The sequence below is a fragment of the Emydura macquarii genome, unplaced genomic scaffold (assembly GCF_026122565.2).
Source record: "Emydura macquarii macquarii isolate MOO-44397 ecotype Brisbane River unplaced genomic scaffold, CSIRO-AGI_Emac_v2 contig_3692, whole genome shotgun sequence".
Taxonomy (NCBI): Eukaryota; Metazoa; Chordata; order Testudines; family Chelidae; genus Emydura; species Emydura macquarii.
This window is the reverse complement of record NW_027133829.1, coordinates 9,140,480-9,159,603: the sequence shown is the minus strand read 5'-3', so window position 1 is coordinate 9,159,603 and position 19,124 is coordinate 9,140,480. Positions and strand designations below refer to the sequence as shown.

Here is a 19,124-nt window from a genome sequence, read left to right as displayed (position 1 = left end):
TTTTCTTTTAATGTTTATTCTTCCAAAAATGTTTGCATGTCTTTTTTTACTTGTATATTGCAGTGAAGAAGAATTTAAATGCATGCAAGGTTAAGTCAGCTACAGTCTTCTTAAGAAATTGTGCTCCTTACTGGCCTAATGGTGAGGTTCTGCACTGCTAGGATTCAAGAGTGAGAACTTCCTTAGTGCCCGAGGCTAGCAGGATTGCTTGATGGTCCCCAAAGCCTTGTATACACTGGAAACTGCATTGTAGCAATATTATGCTCAACTGGTCCTGGCAATAGTGGAAGCCTAGTGTAGACAGGGTTGCCTTGGTTTTTGTGATACAGGGCTGAAAATTCCAGATCCTTGTTAGCAATGGTGCAAGCACTGGTGTAAGTAATGGTGCAACAGCATCACTGCTGGACAACAGGTACATACATTTTACTGTAAACTCAGGCAAATAATGAAACACACCCAGAAAAAGAAGTTTGTGGTTTAATCTGTTTCAAAACTCAGTGCAAATTAGAAAAATAAAGGGTTCTAGCAAACCACTGTCTTTACTGATCCCTCATGCCTCGTGGACTTTTCAAATATTGGTGACAACCTTTATCTGTGGTTAAAGAAGGTTCAAATTTCACTTTTGAGAAATCTCAAAAGGCAGATCACTCTTTTAAACCTCATGTACAAAGATTGGAGGCTCTGGATTTATTTTTGATAGCCTCATGCAAATGTCCTCTTGAATATTAGGGGTCCTAGATTTCTGCAAGTTGTTTAATTTGATCTTGCCCTTTGAAAGGGTTTGTATGAACCCTCCGCTTCTGATTCTTTAAAAATATTTTGATCTGAACTAAAACAGCATCTAGTTTTGCTCCATTGTTTTGATTCAGTTGCATGCTTTATTGAATGTAACCTCTTCCCTATCAGAACTGAGTCTAACAAATGAACTAAATATGCACGCAGAGGAAGTATAAGATCTTGAGTGGGAAATGTGCATATGGAGCCTCCTTTCTAATGCCACTCAATGCAGGCCTTAATATGCAGAGTCTAGTTGCTTCTGTTTGGAAGAACTTGTTGAGTGGCTACTTATTCTTTGGCCCCTTATTGCTCAGCTTTTGCCAGGGAAGACCTGTTGAGAAGGAGAACTAAAAACTGTAATAACAGCAACGGGATAACACCAGTCAAGACAACTGGATAGAAAAAGCAATCAAGATGAAATGTTTACTTCCCCTTAAAATATAAAAGAATGCCAAGACTCTGTCAGAGAGATAAGATAGTGAGGTAATACCTTTTTTTTTGGACCAGTTACTGCTTGTGAGACAAGTTTTCAAGCTTACACAGAACTCTTCTTCAGTCTGATGTTTGGGTGTTTCTTAAAGCTCCATCTCCAGAAAGCATTTGATTTGGTAAGAATCACAGCTTTCATTAAAAAGCAAGTTTCCCACCCTCATGGCTTCAGAGGGAAACTTGGCTTGAGTACAATCTAAAGACTCAAAAACGGGAAGGCAAATAAAATGTTGGATTAATTTTATTTTTTTAATAAATCTCGGGGGGTTTTTTTGTTTTGTTTTTTAAAAACACACTTAAATATAGTCAACTAAAAAAAAACCCAGCTCAGAAAAGCTCTCTCAAATCTCTCCTTCTTGGAAATGACATCACCAGTGGGGAGGAGTCAGGACCACAGCAAGGAGGATGCCATCAAGTCACCAAAAAAAAAAACCTTGTTAAACAAGTAAACATTTCCATATATTATTTGCAACCCAAACACTGCAGTACTAAGAACCTGAAAGTGAAACTTTCTATAGACAATAGTGAAACTGACTTTAATATTAGATTTAAAAAATTACAGCATGATTTTGAAAGTGACAGTGTATCATGTTAAAAGGATCTCTCTCAAACATGGAAGTGAATGAGTGAGCCATCTTCATGTAGGTGAATTATGTTTATAAAACCTCTAAAGTTCTGCTTTTGTGGCTACAGTTGGGTCCACTGTGACCAGTTAATCTTGGTGATTAAATGTTTGTTAAATACTGTTCTCATTATGCCAGCATTAGCAAAGCATCAATCATTGTGGTTTGAAACTCCTGTTTGGGGCCCCTCTCTTGTTTAGGGCAGCTTTGATGCATGTTTTCTTTGCACTTTATTACACTTTCAACATTTGGTGCTCACTTCTCTCAAAGTATTCCTTTTATCTGGCATTTTTTCATATATATAAAAGGTAAAAGTTAACGTGCTATCATTTGTAATAAAGGTGTAACGTGCAGGAGAGTTGATGAGACTTTTTATTTCCTGGCCCCAATCACCTGACTTGGATAAGGATTACAAGAGGTTATTTATTGTCTGAGACATGACAGAGACCAATATCCATGGATTCCAGTAGTGACTGTTAGTAATTATCATAGTTTGCACCTTTACCCAACTCTTGCCTAGTCATGCTTGCATTAAATGAGAATGGCAGTCACAATACTTAGATGCAAGTATGTTTGTTTATTTTTCCTTTCTTCCATGTGTCTGAGAAAGTTAGCGCTTACAGAAATGAAGAACTATAATGGTACTAGATAGCTAACACAGTTGCACCTCAATCCTGACCTGCAACAGTACCTGCAAGTTTAATCTTGTGCCGCACACAAGATGGCCAATACAGTGCAGTCCTGAGTTGCGTCACTTCTGCTAGTCCAGTGTTTTATGGTTCTGCCAGTGCATCTCAGCCATAGCCTGCAATGTTAGCTTGTTATTTTTAGTAATCATGTTTATTAAGGTGTTGTCTAAGGGCCAGCCAAAGGTGGGCCCTCATTGTGCTATACACTGTACACACCCAGAATACTAGATGGTCCCTTGCCCCAAAGAGCTTACAGTTGAAATAGACAAGACAGACACAAGGAGAGTACAACACAGAAGCATGAAGTGATGGCAGCAAATAACCTGTTAGTTCCATGATTTTTGTGGGGCATGGGGTAAGTTTAGATAGGAGATCAGCTAAATGGGAAGAGAAGATGAGGAGGACAGGGTTGGGAGGAGGAGTGATAGTGGAGGGAAGCCAAGGTGAAGAGATGTGAGGCAGGAGGGGGCGGGTTGGAGCAAACAGCTGATCAGCACAGGCAGAGGAAGTCTGAGAACATCCTTCAGCTTTGACTGGAATGTGCAGAGCTGGAATGTGCTGCTTTGGCTGCTCTTGCTTCTACTAGCTGGAGTCTGTCTGGCTCCCCCTCCTCTGCAGCACTCCCCCAGGGCCACATGGTGTGGGGAGGAGAGGCACCAGCTGACTCCTAGTGCCCCAAACTGGCTGTGGGGAGGCGTCTCCCAGGCACAGTTCTGGGTCCAGGAGAAGGGCTGGCCTTGACTGGCTACCATCTCACATCTCTGAGATTGTCTTGATCATGATAGATTGTAAAATGGATTTGTGATGTGTACAAGTGAGGGCAGTGATGAGCCACTGAATGCAGTTGCACTTGTGATCTGAATCAGCATTTCAGCCAAAATCTTCAGGAGTAAATGACTAGTTCATTAATCCACAGCCACCTAAGCCCTCAGTGTTTGAATGTAGACACCTGTTTCCTTTCATTCCCTTGTGTCTACTTTGCCATGTGGTATTGATGATGGACAGGACTAGCCACAGACAAGTTATAGTCTTGACGTGAAACCTAATCAAATCAAGACATTAACTTGCATTTGATGGATTTGCATATGAGTTTTATGGCTGATTCTTATACTTTTTGTGTGTTGGTAGACAACCATTCTCCCCTTTTGTTACTGTCGGATGTTTACAAAATATATAGCATGAGAGCTGATTGTGAATTAATCAAAATACAAAGTTTGTGTCTGTCTGTTTTCTGAAGGCTTTCTGATTTACTTCCTTAATTCTGTTGACTAATAGTGGCTCATGAAAATTGCCTCTGTAGTGCTCTCCCCTTTTTCACCCACTATGTATGTCAAGTTCAGCGCAACCGTGATCCCCCTCCATGGTCCCTGGAGGGTACCCACTCTAGGTTCCATGCCTCTCAGCCCCGACCTCTCTTGGTTAGAGATCTGCATCTCTCTCTCTCCTGACCAAGACTTTTCCTGGCTGTCCAGTCCACCTGCTTACACTGTGATGTCCCCAGCAAGCCGGATTGCCTAAACAGGCCAGCATCTGAGTGTTGCTTTCTCTTCAGAGGCTTAGGAACAGCATAATTATCAGCAGTAATGAGTAAGGCTGTGAGTCTGTCACGGAGGTTACGGAAGTCATGGATTCTGTGCCTTCCAGAGACCTCCATGAAATTAGGGCTCTTCAGCTTCTGCCCTGTGCCTGCGCGGGGCTGAAGCTGTCAGCTTCTGTGGGCTGCAGGGACCTGGGAGCTCTCAGCTGCAACAGGCAGAGAGGGTCCCAGAGTTCTCGGGGAGAAGGGGGGACTCTAAGCCACCCTGGGAGGTCCCCAGCTCTGAGCCACTGCCAGCAGGGACCTGATGGCAGTAGGGACCTGGTGGCTCCAAACCGTAACGGGGACCTCACTGCTGTCCACTGGGGCGGGTGATGGACCCCAGCTCCAAGTCACTGCAGACGGCAGGGGAACCCCACCACCTGCAGCCACCGTGGGCGGCAAGAGAGTCCTGCGGCTCTGAGCTGGTGGCAGTCTTCTGTGGTAACAAGTTTATTTTTGTTGTCCCTTCCACAAACAGAATTTGGTCCAATAAAAGATATTACCTCACCCACCTTGTTTCTGTTACAAGTTCATAACTGCCTCAGCCCTGAACTAGCACCCCATGGATAGGTTAGTCTTTCCTTTATACAGCTTAGGCCTTTGATCCTGAGACTCTGGGAACAGGTTATCAGTAGACAATGGCCCCCTTCTCAGGGTGTAGCTTCAAAAGGCTGGATTTTTGCATAACCAGGGTGGGGAGGCGAGGGGACTTTGCATTCACCTACCTCTACAGATTCCCAGGCAAACCATCTGACACTGCTTTGTTCCACAAGTTCATTGTTTACCATGTCATTCAGTATAGTTCTTTGAAGTTGCTAATATTTCCCAGGGTTCGCATCCCCATTCCCTTCGCAGAGAGAAGTTGCATACAATCTCAGCCCACAATAATATATAAACCATTCATTTAATGGACCCCAAACATACTTAAACTTAATTCAGTAAACTCTCCTGAGGATATTGCAGGGAATTGCCATATTTGTCAGTGTCTTAATTGTAATTCAGTGCTTGAACATAAGCTAATGCTGTACATTGAAGACCAGTCACAATGGAGCATAGTGAAACTTGTAAAGTGAGCATGGGTATTTTGATTTTGGATAGTTTGGCGAGACCAGATAAAGAAAGTTAGTTTGAATTAGAATGATACAATAGAAGTATTTTTGGTCATTCCCAAATCTCATCATGGTATCATGAGAATCGTTAAGTGAACTGGAGGAGAACAGGAGAGATCTCAGAGGACTAGAAAAGGGCAAATACGGTACCTATCTATAAAAGGGGAATCTGGACAACGTGAGGAATTACAGACCAGTCAGCTTACCTTTAATACCTAGAAAGATAATGAAGCAAATAATCCATTTGTAAGCACATAGGCGATAATAAGGTGATAAGTAACGATTGACATGTATTTGTCAAGAACAAATCATTTCAAACCAACCTAATCTCTTTCTCTGACAGGGTAACAAGCCTTGTGTATTGGGGGGGAGAACAGTGATATCTTTTCTTCAGTAAAGCTTTTGATACTGTCTCACAATGCCGTCTCATAAACAAAGTAGGGAAATACAGACTAGATGAACCTACTATAAGGTGGGTACACAACTGGTTGGAAAACCATACTCCAAAAGTAGATATCAATGAATGGTTCATAGTCAGGCTGGAAAGATGTATCAATTGGGGTCCTGCAGGAGTCTGTTCTGGGTCTGTTCTATTCAACATATTCCTAAGTGATTTGGTTAATGGAATGCAGAGTACACTTACAAAGTTTGCAGATGATATCAAGCTGGGAGGGGTTGCAAGTGCTTTGGAGGACAGGATTAGAATTCAAAATGATCTTGAAAAACTGGAGAAATGGTCTGAAATAAATAGGCTGGAATTCAGTAAGGACAGATGCAAAGTACTACAATTAGGAAGGAATAATCAATTGCAAAAATACAAAATGGGAAATGATTGTCTAGTAAGGAATACTTTAGAAAAGGATCTGAGTGTTACCTTGGATCACAGACTAACATGAGTCGTCAATGTAATACTGTTTCCAAAAAGGTGAATATCATTCTGGGATGTATTAGCAGGAGCGTTGTAAGCAAGACACACACAGTAATTCTTCACTCTACCCTGTGCTGATAAGGCCTCAACTGGACTATTGTGTCCAATTCTGGGCACCACACTTCGGGGAAAATTGTGGACAAATTGGAGAGAGTTCAGAGGAGAGCAACAAAAATGATTAAAGGTCTAGAAAAATGACCGATGAGGAAGGATTGAAAAAATTGTTTAGTCTGGAGAAGACTGAGGGGGGGATCTGATAGGTCTTCGAGTACATAAAAAGGTTGTTATAAAGAGGAGGGTGATCACCACTGAGAACGGAACAAGAAGTAATGGACTTAAATTGCATCCAGGGAGATTTAGGTTAGACATTAGGAAAAACTTCTTAATTATAAAGGTAGTTATGCTCTAGAACAAATGATGTAGGGAGGTTGTGGAATCTCTATCATTGGAGGCTTTTAAGAACAAGTTAGACAAACCTCTGTCAGGGATGGACTTATACTTAGTCCTGCCTCAGTGCAGGGAACTGGACTTATATGACCTATCAAGGTCCGTTCCAGTCCTACATTTGTGATTCTGTGTCAGCAGCTAGGGATTGGTGACCACAGCTAATGAAATTTTCATACTAAGAAAAGAATGTGGCCATAATTAATGCAGTTGTTGTTTGTTAGGGTCTTTCATGAGATCTGTGAAACCACATGGAAACTGGAGAGCAGCCAGAAGTTTTGTGGATTCATGGATTTCAGAAGATTCATGAATCCTCATGAATCACTTTATGTCAATAGCATCTAGCACCCAAGCATGATATTCAAAGCAAATACCATACATTAATAAACCACTTTTGTTTGTACAATGCTATTCCACGTTAGTGGATGGATAGCTCATCAGGAGGGTGATGAAATCAGGGATGGTAGCTAAAGATTTGACTTTTGTTGCTCAACTTCTGAAATTACCCCCTTTGGTTGGGGGAGAGTGTGTTTGTGTGTGTGTGTGTGTGTGTGTGTGTGTGTGTGTGTGTGTGTGTGTTTAAAAAGGGGGGGGGGTGTCGTAAACTCAGATTTCTCTTCTGCTCCGAGTTTTATCACAGGATGTTTGTGTCACGCTTACAGGGCTAGCTTCGCCTCAGTCCTCTTTCTGATTTCTCTCGAATCCCTCAGGTATTAGGTCTTACTCCTTTACCTATGTCAGGATAAGAGAACTCTTTTTGCCCCTACCTGAGCTCACTCCTCTGCAGCCTTTTCACCCCTTCCGAGTCTGTGCTGAGTTGTACTCTGCTCGTGTGCAGAGCAGATCCTCCCAGAGCTTTTCTCCTGGCTCCAAATTCAACAGTCTTCCCCCTTGTGTCAGGGTGTGTCTGCACCATTTTCCCCAGTGGCCAGTAAGGGAACCCAGGCCTGCCTCTCTCGTCTAGGTTCCAGTCCAGGGGTCCTGTGGCACGCAGCTATGGTCTGCTCCTTCAGACTCCCTGCTGCCTCCATGAGCATCTTCCTACCTTAGTCTTCCTTCAGGCCCATTTCCACTGCCCGTCCCTAAGCTTTCCTTACAGCTGCATCTCTCTGGGACCATCCTTCACTCTCTCGCATGCAGAGAAGGAGTGCAGAGTTGTTGTTCTCTGTCCCTGCCAACCGCTTTCTCATCTGGGCATCTTTCCTTTATACTCACTCCTCAGCTCCTACCCCAGCTGGGCCTCATCTTCTTTTGGGTCTGGCCCACCCTCCAGGTGCTTTTAATTGAGCTCTCTGGCTCTAGTTAATCCTTGTTGTGCTAGTGTGGAGTGCGTACCCCTTCACAGGGTTCCTTTTAAACCCTGCTGTAGTTCTGTGTTCACAGCCTTTAGTTCTTCTGGTCAAAACCAGTCCGGTGGACTCCGCAGGAGTTCCAGCCAAAGTCCATTGGTTATGGCATTGTCCCTTATCAACTCTCAAGTGTTTGCTGAGGGGTGATTTATCTTGAGCCTTTTTTCCCCCTTTCTGTCCATCTTTCCAGGTAGAATCCTGAGTTAAAACAACGTAATCCTACAGAAAACACTCCAAACCAGGCCGTCATACAGTATTCCCACATTATTACAGAGCTTCTCCAAATCAGTCCGTTTGCTTTTAACATAAGTGCCAATTGGTAAGCTTTGATTTCTCATCTAACCCTAAGCAGCTTGTTTCAGAATCTCCTCGACGGCCAGTAGTCCAAAAAAAAGAAAACCGTGATCCTGAATGAGTCTGAGGAGGAGGATGGTTAGACAGGAAGGAGTTACTTCACTATATTGATTTTGCTATCCCTAAAATAAATCCTGTGACTGAAGGTACAAGAGATGCTGATAGCAGAATGACTGGCACACTAAACTTAGAGACGGAAAGTGCTCTTAGACCAACACAGATAGGACTTTCATGAAAAGAGTAAATAAAGCGAACATCCATTTTAGCCTGTTGCTACCAGTCCCATCAGCAGTTGCTGTTTCATTTCCCAGGTAATGCCAGCTGAAGAGTTCCTTTTTGTAAATAATCCACTGTCAAACCAGCACTTTTTGGGCATTAGCTACAATGTTCACTGCCGTGATTGTGCATACTTAGTAGTTTTTCATTTTGGAGAATAGGAATAAGCAAATTCCAAACCAGGGGTGTACCATGGGTCTCCGGTGCCTGGAGCGCAATGCTTGCATTTGCGGCCCTCCCTCCTTCTCCTGGGTGAAGTGGGGCCTGTGCTGCTGGGGCGGAGGCCGTGGCTGGGAAGGGAGACGCGCCCAGGAGAGGCTGCTGGTGGGGGTAAACGCATGGCTGGGGGGGTACACTGTTTGACGGGGGAATGCATAGGAGGTGCACTGTTTAAGGCGAGTTGCTAGGAGGGGTGCGCTCCTTGGGGGGGACAGTCAGCTGGGGGGGGGGGCGTGCTGCTTGAGGGGAACAGACGGCCGGGGAGGCACGCTGCTTGAGGAGAGAGCGACACACCTGGGGTGGGGGATGCTTGTGCGATGCAGCTGAGGAGCAGACAGCAGGGGTGCGGCGCTGCTGTTGTCTGGGTACTAACCCAGTCTTGTGTCAGCCAAGCCTGGACTCGCTCCTGGCACCAAGAGAAATTCCAAACCATCGGAACAGGCCAGGGTAGTAGGATGGCTCTCCAATATTCCAACCTCTTCATGGGCTACTTTGAGGAAGAATTTATGGACAAAGGCACCATGAAACTGAGATACATGGATGAAATTTTCATCATCCTCTGGACAGATGACCTCAACTCCCTCACAGATTTCCACCACAACTTTAGCCGCCACCACCCGTCCATCAAACGCTCTTTGTAACATTCCCGCGCTAGCATCAACTTCTGGGATATCACAATCATTTTCAGTAAGGGATCCCTACAGAAGACTATATACAAGAAACCCATGGATCACTACACTTACCTTCACAGACCCAGTAACTACCTCTAACACACCAAGAAATCTGTTATCTACAGCTAGTCACAGAACCCCCAGAATATGCTCTGAGGAGAAAGTCCAGGATACACACCTTTATTGCACATAAAATGGTGTTCAGCAAACAAGGACACACCAACAGATAAGTAGAATGCATTGTGGAATGGGCCAGCCAAATACCCCAAGAAAGCATGCTTCAGTACTGGGGGGAGGGGAACCTTTGACCTCACACCCTTAGTTGTCACCTCCTACCCCACACTGGAACCCATACGGGCATCATTAACAGCTTCAGCCCTTACTCAATGATGACCAAATCCTGAAATAAATCTTACCCAAATCTCCTCTTCTAGCCTTCAAGCACCCTCCCACACTGCGCCAAGCTCCTCCTCAGAAGCAAACTCCCCACAGATCAGAGCACACCCACTCAGAGGCAGCAGCCCCTGCCAGAACAAGAGATGCAAAACCTGCAGACGTATCTCCATTGCTACAATGGTCAATAACCCCCACCACACACCTTGCAAGATCCATGGATCCAACACATGCTTGTCACAATGTGTGGTGTACTTCATGCAGTTCACTAAACACCCCAGTGAGTGTGGGTGAAGCCAGACAATCATTGTGCTCTTGAATGAACTCACCCAAAAGAAGAGAAAAGCGCTTTCTTAGCTATGGGTGGACACTCTTCACAAACAATCACTTCATATCTGACCTCTGTCCTCATCCTCCCAGGAAACCTGCATAACACCTTCAAAAATCAAGTCTGGGAACTTAACTCAGCTAGACACCAAAATCATGTATTTAATAAAGACACTGGATTTATGGCTCATTGCAACAATCTGTAACCCATTAACCCTTCTTTGTCCTACGGCTGTAGACATGTTACTGCCCGCTTCATCTTGACTGGTCTCTTGCAACGTGTGTTAACGCCTTACCCATTCCACCTTGTATTTTAGCTGTGACTCTTAGAATACCTTTCCCAGACATGAAGAAGAGCTCTGTATAAGTTCATAAGCTTGTCTCTGTCACCAACAGAAAATGGTCCAATAAAAGATATTACCTTGCCCACCTTGTGTGCGTCTAATTCTATAGTTGTATACAATGTAATCTCATTCATTGCTTCTCTGTGACTGACAATTCAGGTAGTATAAGTTCAGGTCGTATACGCTTGAAGGTTAGCGACATTAAGTAGTTTAGTCTCAAAAATGACCTTCCTTAAGTTTGACTTTGATATACAGTGAAGTCTGAGTGCGGAACTCGGAGCAACAAATCTGACTCCTAATCCCAGCACTGATACATTAGTGTTCTCTGTGGTTTTAAACAAATCACTTAATGATTCTGCCTCCGATTCCCCATAAACCTGCCTCCAACTGAGTGTTACAGGGATTGTTTGTAAAGCACTCTGAATAGGAAGCGTGTATAGAAATCCTAATTAGCATTTTATTAATACAGTTTTGAAAGTAGGGTATTATAAAATTTTAAATCACTATTTATACAAGGTGTAAACAAAAATAGTGTTGCACTTCCCCTGTTAGTTGTGGCGTTGTCAGCACAACTGTGGGTTTATCATTAATGCCAGTACGTAAACAGGGAAGTGAACCAAAATAGCCAAGTTTACTTTTATTTATTTATACAGTGTGCATTACAAATACTATAGGTGTAATGCAAAAATAATTCCAATTAGCATGTCAAAATAATACTAAAAAGAAGCAGCAAAATTCTCCCAACTCAACCCATTTCGTCAGAAAAAGCGTGAGCAATAGATAGACCCTACAGCGTGCCTGTCAGCTTACTACGCTGGCTGTGTTGTACTAAGTGGGTGGAGGAACTGAGTGCCCGTCTTGAGTTGAGGGCCTTCCTCTGAAAACACCTGCCCTCAAACTGGTACATATCAACAACTCACATGCAGGGACAGCGTTAGACTCACCAGGGCCCAGGGCAGAAAATAAGGAATAGGCCCCCACCCCACCTTCCTTACCTGCTCACACATTGGATTTCTGCAGCGTTTCCAAAGTCTCAGCCCTGCCAGTCTGAAGCCAGAGCCCTGGCCCCATGGTGTGGCGCTGAAGCCCAAGCCCCACCATGTGGGGCCCCTGTTATGTGGGGCCCCCGGTAATTTCCCTGCTTGTTACCCCCTAATGCTGACCCTTCTCATATGTTCCAGATAGTCTTGGCTCTTGGAGTAAAGCCTAAAAAGAGGCAGTCTAACGTACCTAGAACCCAGAGTGTATAGGGCTTTATAGGAGACAGGGCAGCTCCTTGAACTGCACTTGGAAACTAGTTGGAACCCGTCAGCCTTTGCAGAATAGATGTAATGGTTGCATGCACCGAGTGCTAGATAAGCAGACAGGCACTTTCTGCCCTAAGCTGAAGTTAGACTGTCCTACAAGACTAGCCCCGTGTAGATTCAACTGCAGGAATCTATTCTGGAGGTGACAGTAACTGGACCACTATAGTCGGGATACCAGCAGAGAGGAATGGTTGCTATTAGCCGAGTGGAGGTGGAGGAAGCAACCTTGCCTGTTGCTGCTATCGGACAACCAGCTGCAGCCAGTGGTGTCCAATAGGAACCCCGCTTTGTGGCTGTAGTATCTATGGGGAAGAATAATGCTTTAATAAAACTGGAGGAGAAAAAATTGGTCAGGTATGATTTTTTCCAACTTCTGCTGATAACTTACAAGTGAGAACAGAAACAAAACAAAATGGCTTTTGCCAGTGTCCTTTTTAAAACTGCAGCTATCTGATGGTTCCATTCTTATTAGCACATGAAGTTCTTTCTCTGATTAAAATGACCTTTACAGCCACTCATCTAAAAATAGGTGTTAGACACGGAAGCGATTTAGCACAATGCATTAATCCTTTAATTTTTGCTTCTGAGACAATGATTTTTGCCTGTGTGCATTCTGTTATTACAAAGGATTCTTCCAGTCCTTTGTCTTGCTCACACCTGTTTTTTTCTTTCGTGCCAGCCACTTTAATAATAATAAAGGTATATGGTGTTTGCCCAGGAGACATTATCTGAAATATCAGAGAGTCACATTGTTTGGGATATCTTGGTGGTAATTCAGTGACTGTGATTTTGAGAAAATGAATTGCCATTTAAAAAAGCTGCTGTTGAAAACTACATTCATTATTATTTAAGCACTATGTGTTTAGTGCTCTGAACAACAGTCGAAACAGAGTGTTTACAAACGCTAAATAAAGATCTGGTCCTGGCCTGAGAGGAGCTTGGCCTAAAACACAGACAAAGTTCCAACACAAACACGTGTGTAGACGTGGGATGGTGATAATTTACATTTTTCACGTCATATAGATGGGAGTGGTAATGTCATGTTATTGAAGTGAGTTAACATTTGCAGGCCTTGTGGGGAAAAAAGGGTTTTCAGGCTGTGTGATTCAGTTAAGAGGGAAAGGAAAACGTGATATTCCATGCAGTCCTCTATGCCTACAAGACATGAATATCTGTGGGAGAAGGGGGGCAACAAAAATCCAGTTTGCATCACTGGGGGAGTAAAGGGGGCAAAGAGGAATGCAGTGAGAAATCATAGTTTATCTACTGCCTGGCAGTAGTTGCAACATACTAAATAAGAGAAAACATTCATGGCTATCCCACTGGGATGTCTGGTTTCACAACCTGGTTCAGCCAAATGATGAAATTGGCCACTCAGACAACATGCAACCTATTTAACACCTTGGCTTGCACAGTCGCTGGAAAAATCCACGCTGTCCCATCCCGGAGGATATCCTTCATAGGAATTATTCTTAATTGCAGGGGAGAGATGTGTAGCGATATCCCAGACAACCCTCTCTTTACATCAGAATCTTCTCAGTCTAGTGGAGATCTTCCTAAGATAGCTTCTTTGCTTACATCCCATTTCCACCCCCACCCCTATGTCACTCCCAAGATGAGGCTGCTCAAATGCTGAGTGGCTCAAAACTTTAGACCCACAGTGGACAACTTCAGTCTGATCCTCTCCGTACAGATTATGCCACCTCTCTCTTTTAAATAAACAAGAGTTGAGGGGAGGGCAGTGGGGGCTTTGGCTCATTTTCACACCTGTGTGAGGAATCAACAACCCCATGGACTTGGCTCACAGAACACTGCAGATATCCCGTAGCCCTGTATCTGGCAGGATGAGACAGTGTTCTAGTACATAGGCTCTCTGGAACACACAGAAATAGCATGAATGATACTCCAGTCTGTTGGGGGATATGGTATTCAGCTGGTGGGGTCACCTCTTACTAGACCTGGTTGCCATCAGGACACCAAGTGCCCCCTGTAAGTAAAGGCAGTCTTCATTACCATGCTAAATTGGCACCGCTGCCATCGATTCAGTGGAATCGCTTTAGTGGGTGTGATGAAGACATGCTAAGTCAATGGGAGAGCGTCTCCCATCGACATAGCATAGTGTGGACACTGCTGCAAGTTGATCCAAGACACATGGACTTCAGTTACGTTTCTTACGTAACCTAACTAGTGTAACTGAGATCAGTTTAGTGCAGTAGGGAAGACATGCCCTATGTGTAGGCAAGGATGATATTGTGCAGAGTTGGGATGGAAAGGGCAGTAATCTCCTAAACTTGATTTTTGTAGGCAAGAGGGAGTCAGTGGGGGAACTCAGAGGGATGATGATGTGGTTTGAAGAATTTATGATGAAATCCCTCAAAATAAAATTGAGCTTCAAGTAAGTTTGCCAGCTTCAAACCCTTAAGCAAGTGGGACAATCCAGGGAAGTTTATATTTTTGTTACAGGTTGTTGCTGCAAAAAGTCTTAATCTTGCTCTTTGGAATGTTATACTTTGAACAGAAGAAAACATATATTGAAATAAATGCTGTTTAATTCCTTAAAATGTATATCATAGAAAATTAGGGTTGGAAGGACTTCAGGAGGTCATCTAGTCCAACCGTCTGCTCAAAGCAGGACCAACCCCAACTAAATCATCCCAGCCAGGGCTTTGGCAAGCCGGGCCTTAAAAACCACTAAGGATGGAGACTCCACTACCTCCCTAGGTAACCCATTCCAGTGCTTCACCATCCTCCTAGGGAAAAAGATTTGCTAATATCCAACCTAGACCAACCCCCCTGCAACTTGAGACCATTGTTCCTAGTTCTGTCATCTGCCACCACTGAGAACAGCCTAGCTCCATCCTCCCTGGAACCCCCTTTCAGGTAGTTGACAGCTGTTATCAAATCCCTCCTCATTCTTCTCTTCTACAGACTAAACAAACCCAATTCCCTCAGCCTCTCCTCATAAATCATGTGCCCCAGCATTTTTGTTGCCCTCTGCTGGACTCCAATTTGTCCACATCCTTTCTGTAGTGGGGGACCCAAAACTGGACACACTACTCCAGATGTGGCCTCACTAGTGCCGAATAGAGGGGAATAATCATTTTCCTTGATCTGCTGGCGATGCTCCTACTGATGCAGCCCAATATGCCATTAGCCTTCTTGGCAACAAGGACCCACTGCTGACTCGTATCCAGCTTCTTATCTACTGTAACCCCCCGGTCCTTTTCTGCAGACCTACTGCTTAGCCGGTTGGTCCCCGGTCTGTAGCAGTGTTTGGGATTCTTCCCTCCTAAGTGCAAGACTCTACACTTGTCCTGGTTGAACCTCATCAGATTGTTTTTGGCCCAATCCTCCAATTTGTCTAAGTCATTCTGTATCCTATCCCTATTCTCCAGCCTATCTACCACTCCACCCCATCTTAGTGTCATCCGCAAATTTGTTGAGGGTGCAAACCCCCCCTCCCCCATCCTTTTGTACAAAACTGGCCCCAGGACTGACCCCTGGGGTACTCTGCTTGATACTGACTGTCAACTAGGCATCTGGAACAAAGTGTCTCTTAAAATGTCAGTGCGGCATTCCAGTTCAGGGGTCTCTCTGAATCTAAATCGTATTTGCTCAGTTGACATACACCATGTTGATCTTGAGTTTCACAGCTGAACACCCAAATTTCTGATCTGAAAATCAAGTTTTGCCTTTTCTACCTCGTGCATGATCAACAATATTACAGATTTTGCCGTTAGACCTTGAGTCTCAATTCTCTTGATATATGAGCCAGAAAAGAATCTATCTCGTTCTCCAATAGCATTGACTCTGCATAGCTAACAGGAGGAAAAAACCGTTAGTAAGTGAAGAGGACAAATATGACTTGGGGTACATAAAGAGCAGAGACCTTGTGAGATGTGCTATATAGAGTTATTTTTTTTGTTCATAATTGCACTTTGGGAGATGGATGCTGTAGTTAAAGAAAATTAATACGTGATCTGGAGAAAGGGTAAACAGTGAGGTGGCAAAATTTGCAGATGATACAAAACCGCTCAAGATAGTCAAGTCCAAAGTAGACTGGGAAGAGTTACAAAGGGATCTCACAACACTGGGTGACTGGGCAACAATATGGCAAATGAAATTCATTGTTGATAAATGCAAAGTAATGCACATTGGAAAACATAATCCCAACTATACATACAAAATGATGGGGTCTAAATTAGCTGTTACCACTCACGAAAGAGAACTTGGAGTCATTGTGGAGAGTTCTCTGAAAACATCCACTCAATCTGCAGCGGTAGTCAAAAAAGCTAACAATGTTGGGAATCATTAGGAAAGGGATGGATGATAAGACAGACAATATTGTATTGCCTCTTTATAAATCCATGGTACGCCAACATCTTGAATATTGCATGCTGATCTGGTTGCCCCATCTCAAAAAAGATATATTGGAATTGCAAAAAGTAAAGAAAAGGGCAACTAAAATGATTAGGGGCAGGAAAAGTTTCCATATGAGGAGAGATTAATAAGACTGGGAGTTTTCAGCTTATAAAAGAGATGACTAAGGAGGGATATGATAGAGGTCTATAAAATCATGACTGGCATGGAGAAAATAAATTAGTGTTGTTTACTCCTTTTCATAACACAAATACTAGGGGTCACCAAATGAAATTAATAGGCAGCAGGTTTAAAACAAAAGCAAGTCTTTCTTCACACAGCGCACAGTCAACCTGTGGAACTCCTTGCCAGAGGATGTTGTGAAGACCAAGACTAGAATAGGGTTCCAAAAATGTTTAGATGAGTTCAAGGAAGATAGGTCCATCATTGGCTATTAGCCAGGCTAGGTAGGGATTACTGTTTGCCAGAGTCCAGGAATGGCTGACGGGATGGATCGCTTGATGATTACCTGTTCTAGTCATTCCCTCTGAAGCACCTGGCATTGGTCACTGTCCAAAGACAGGATACTGGGCTACATGGAACATTGGTCTGACCCAGTATGATAGTTCTTATGTTCCAAAACGAAATGTAAAATGCCATGATAGCTCAGTAGAGTGACTTACACGTTTGACTGTCATCTTAGAAATTACAGGTGGAAAAGACCTTTTCAGCGTATCAGGGCATGGCACATCTTCAGTCTTGCATCCAGCATTTAAAAAAAAAAGCCATTCCAATAAAGAACATTGTAGCACTGTTTAAATGTATTAGTACTTTCTGACTGAACTAAATTGATTTCAAAGCAAGTCTAGGAGTGGGATTGTGAATGGAAAAAGCAATCTTTTGCAGCCAAGCTGTTTGGGAGGTCTGTCTGGCAGAAAGTTACGCTGTCACTAGAGAGCTAGCTGGAAAGGCAGCCTTCCCTCTTTCTGTCTATTAAGCAGGAGGGCTGCTGATGTCTTTTTATAACCTCTTCCTCAATTCTGATGTCCCAGTTTGAGGGGAAAATAGCATGCTGTTCTGAGTTTTCATGAAGCTGTACTCTGTTGGACTATGAATTTCAGCACATGCTCAAACACCCCTTTACAGTCCACATGGCTTCTGGGAACTCTTCTTATGGAAGAAATGGAACAGGGCTCTTCCTGCTGTGTAAGAGGATGTAGGAGGCTTTTCTTCTTTTAGAAACCACGGTGCTACTTAGATGCAGGCACTTGAGGAGTTGAAGCCAGAAGTGTGGCTTTTGTGGATCGTGCTGACTCTGATTGATTGGGTTGGTGGGTAGGGTAGGAATGTTTTCATACTGATTCTCACATGTTCCTTGAATCCAAAAATAGAATGAGTTGTCTTTAAGAAAAATTGTGTATGGGGTTTCATTTACATGAACTATAATTGGTCCAAGTGCTATGTTCAAAGAAAGTGAAATATCACTTGGTTTTTAAAAAAAAAAATCTCCTAAAATGAAGGAATATAAAATATACTGGGGTTCCAGTGAACCTGTTAGCCTTGATAAATACCAAGAATATAACAGGTGTTTTTTACCTTTTATGATGCTTATTTGAAAGCACATCACTTAAACCTGTAGTTCTATTTGTACTAACATAAACAAATCTCTTTTACTTTCTGTTGATCTTTGCTGTTGACATAGTGACAATTCACTGTTGGGTTTTGGGTTTTTTTTGCCAACCTTGACAATTTCCTTTTTTTACTTCTTCATTTAAACGTGTTTGGTGGTGTTATGCCCTGTTAGAATACTGCTGCATTCTGTGCCTTGTTCGACTGCATTTTGTTGGTGAGTGAATTGACCCATATACATAGGCTCAGACATAAAGTTGGGCTTGTGTATTTTGTGCCTGTAATTAGTGTCTGCATGCACATTTCTGAAAATTAGTGCCGCATTACACCTGTTATCCACTATATGGAGGTGGTGTAGTTTTGGAAAGAGTTGTTGGGATTCCCAGGTGAAAAAGGAAGTGCAAAGTATTACTTTTAAAATTAGGGTTTAAAAAAAAAAAAGGTACACAGGAATTATTGGTTTGATTTGCTCTAAGATTATTTTGAAGACCATTTATTTTTATTCTAAAGTGATATTTAAACATTGCTATAGTTCCTTCAGTACAGACCTCTCCAAGCCTACTTTGCCTAGTTTAGCTTAAAGGGTGTTTTTTAAATGAAAATTTCAGGCCTTACTGCAAGTTTCACAGTTTCAATATATATCTGTTTTAGGGTTTTTTATTTTTAAAGAAGGCCTTCAACTGTTCTTTTACTTTAATTTCCATGTTACGTCGGCATCTGTAACTCTGGAGTTCAGATTCCCCACAGCCTGTAAAAATGGATCTACTTTCGTTTCATAGTTTGTGTCTTCCCCTCTGCCCATCCCCATGCTTTTAGATGTTGAAAACATGACTGGACAAAACACTAGAAAACACATGGTATCTTGTGGAACAATCCTGCCCTGCTTAGTGTACAGGAGCCGGATTGGGAGTAGGTGATTTTATACTATACTACTTTTCCATCTCTTAGTTGTCCAGAGCACTGCAAAGTGATAAAGTACAGCTGACTTGGCTCCACTCCTAGAATGCTGAAGCTTCCAGGAAGAAGCTTTACTGGAAATCTGATTTTATATAAACCACGCTGCTAATTATGAGAGAATCATTTCAGAGCAGAATTTTACAAGAATATACAGTAATTGCCACTTGAATTTAAATAAACCCAAGTACTCACTCAGATTACAGCATTCTCTGTTTATAAAGCATTTCCGCTGCGTCGCACACAGCCTCAGTAATATAACAAAGTAATGTAAAATGTGAAACAAAATCTCTCTCCTATTTAC

At 43.0% G+C, this 19,124-nt stretch overlaps 1 protein-coding gene across 2 annotated transcripts in view; it reads left to right on the top strand.

Annotated features, from left to right (window-relative positions):
- The window catches only part of WBP1L (WW domain binding protein 1 like), a 76,087-nt gene that overhangs the window by 35,636 nt on the left and 21,327 nt on the right, over positions 1-19,124 (top strand). The gene's annotated exons all lie outside the window — the stretch shown is intronic.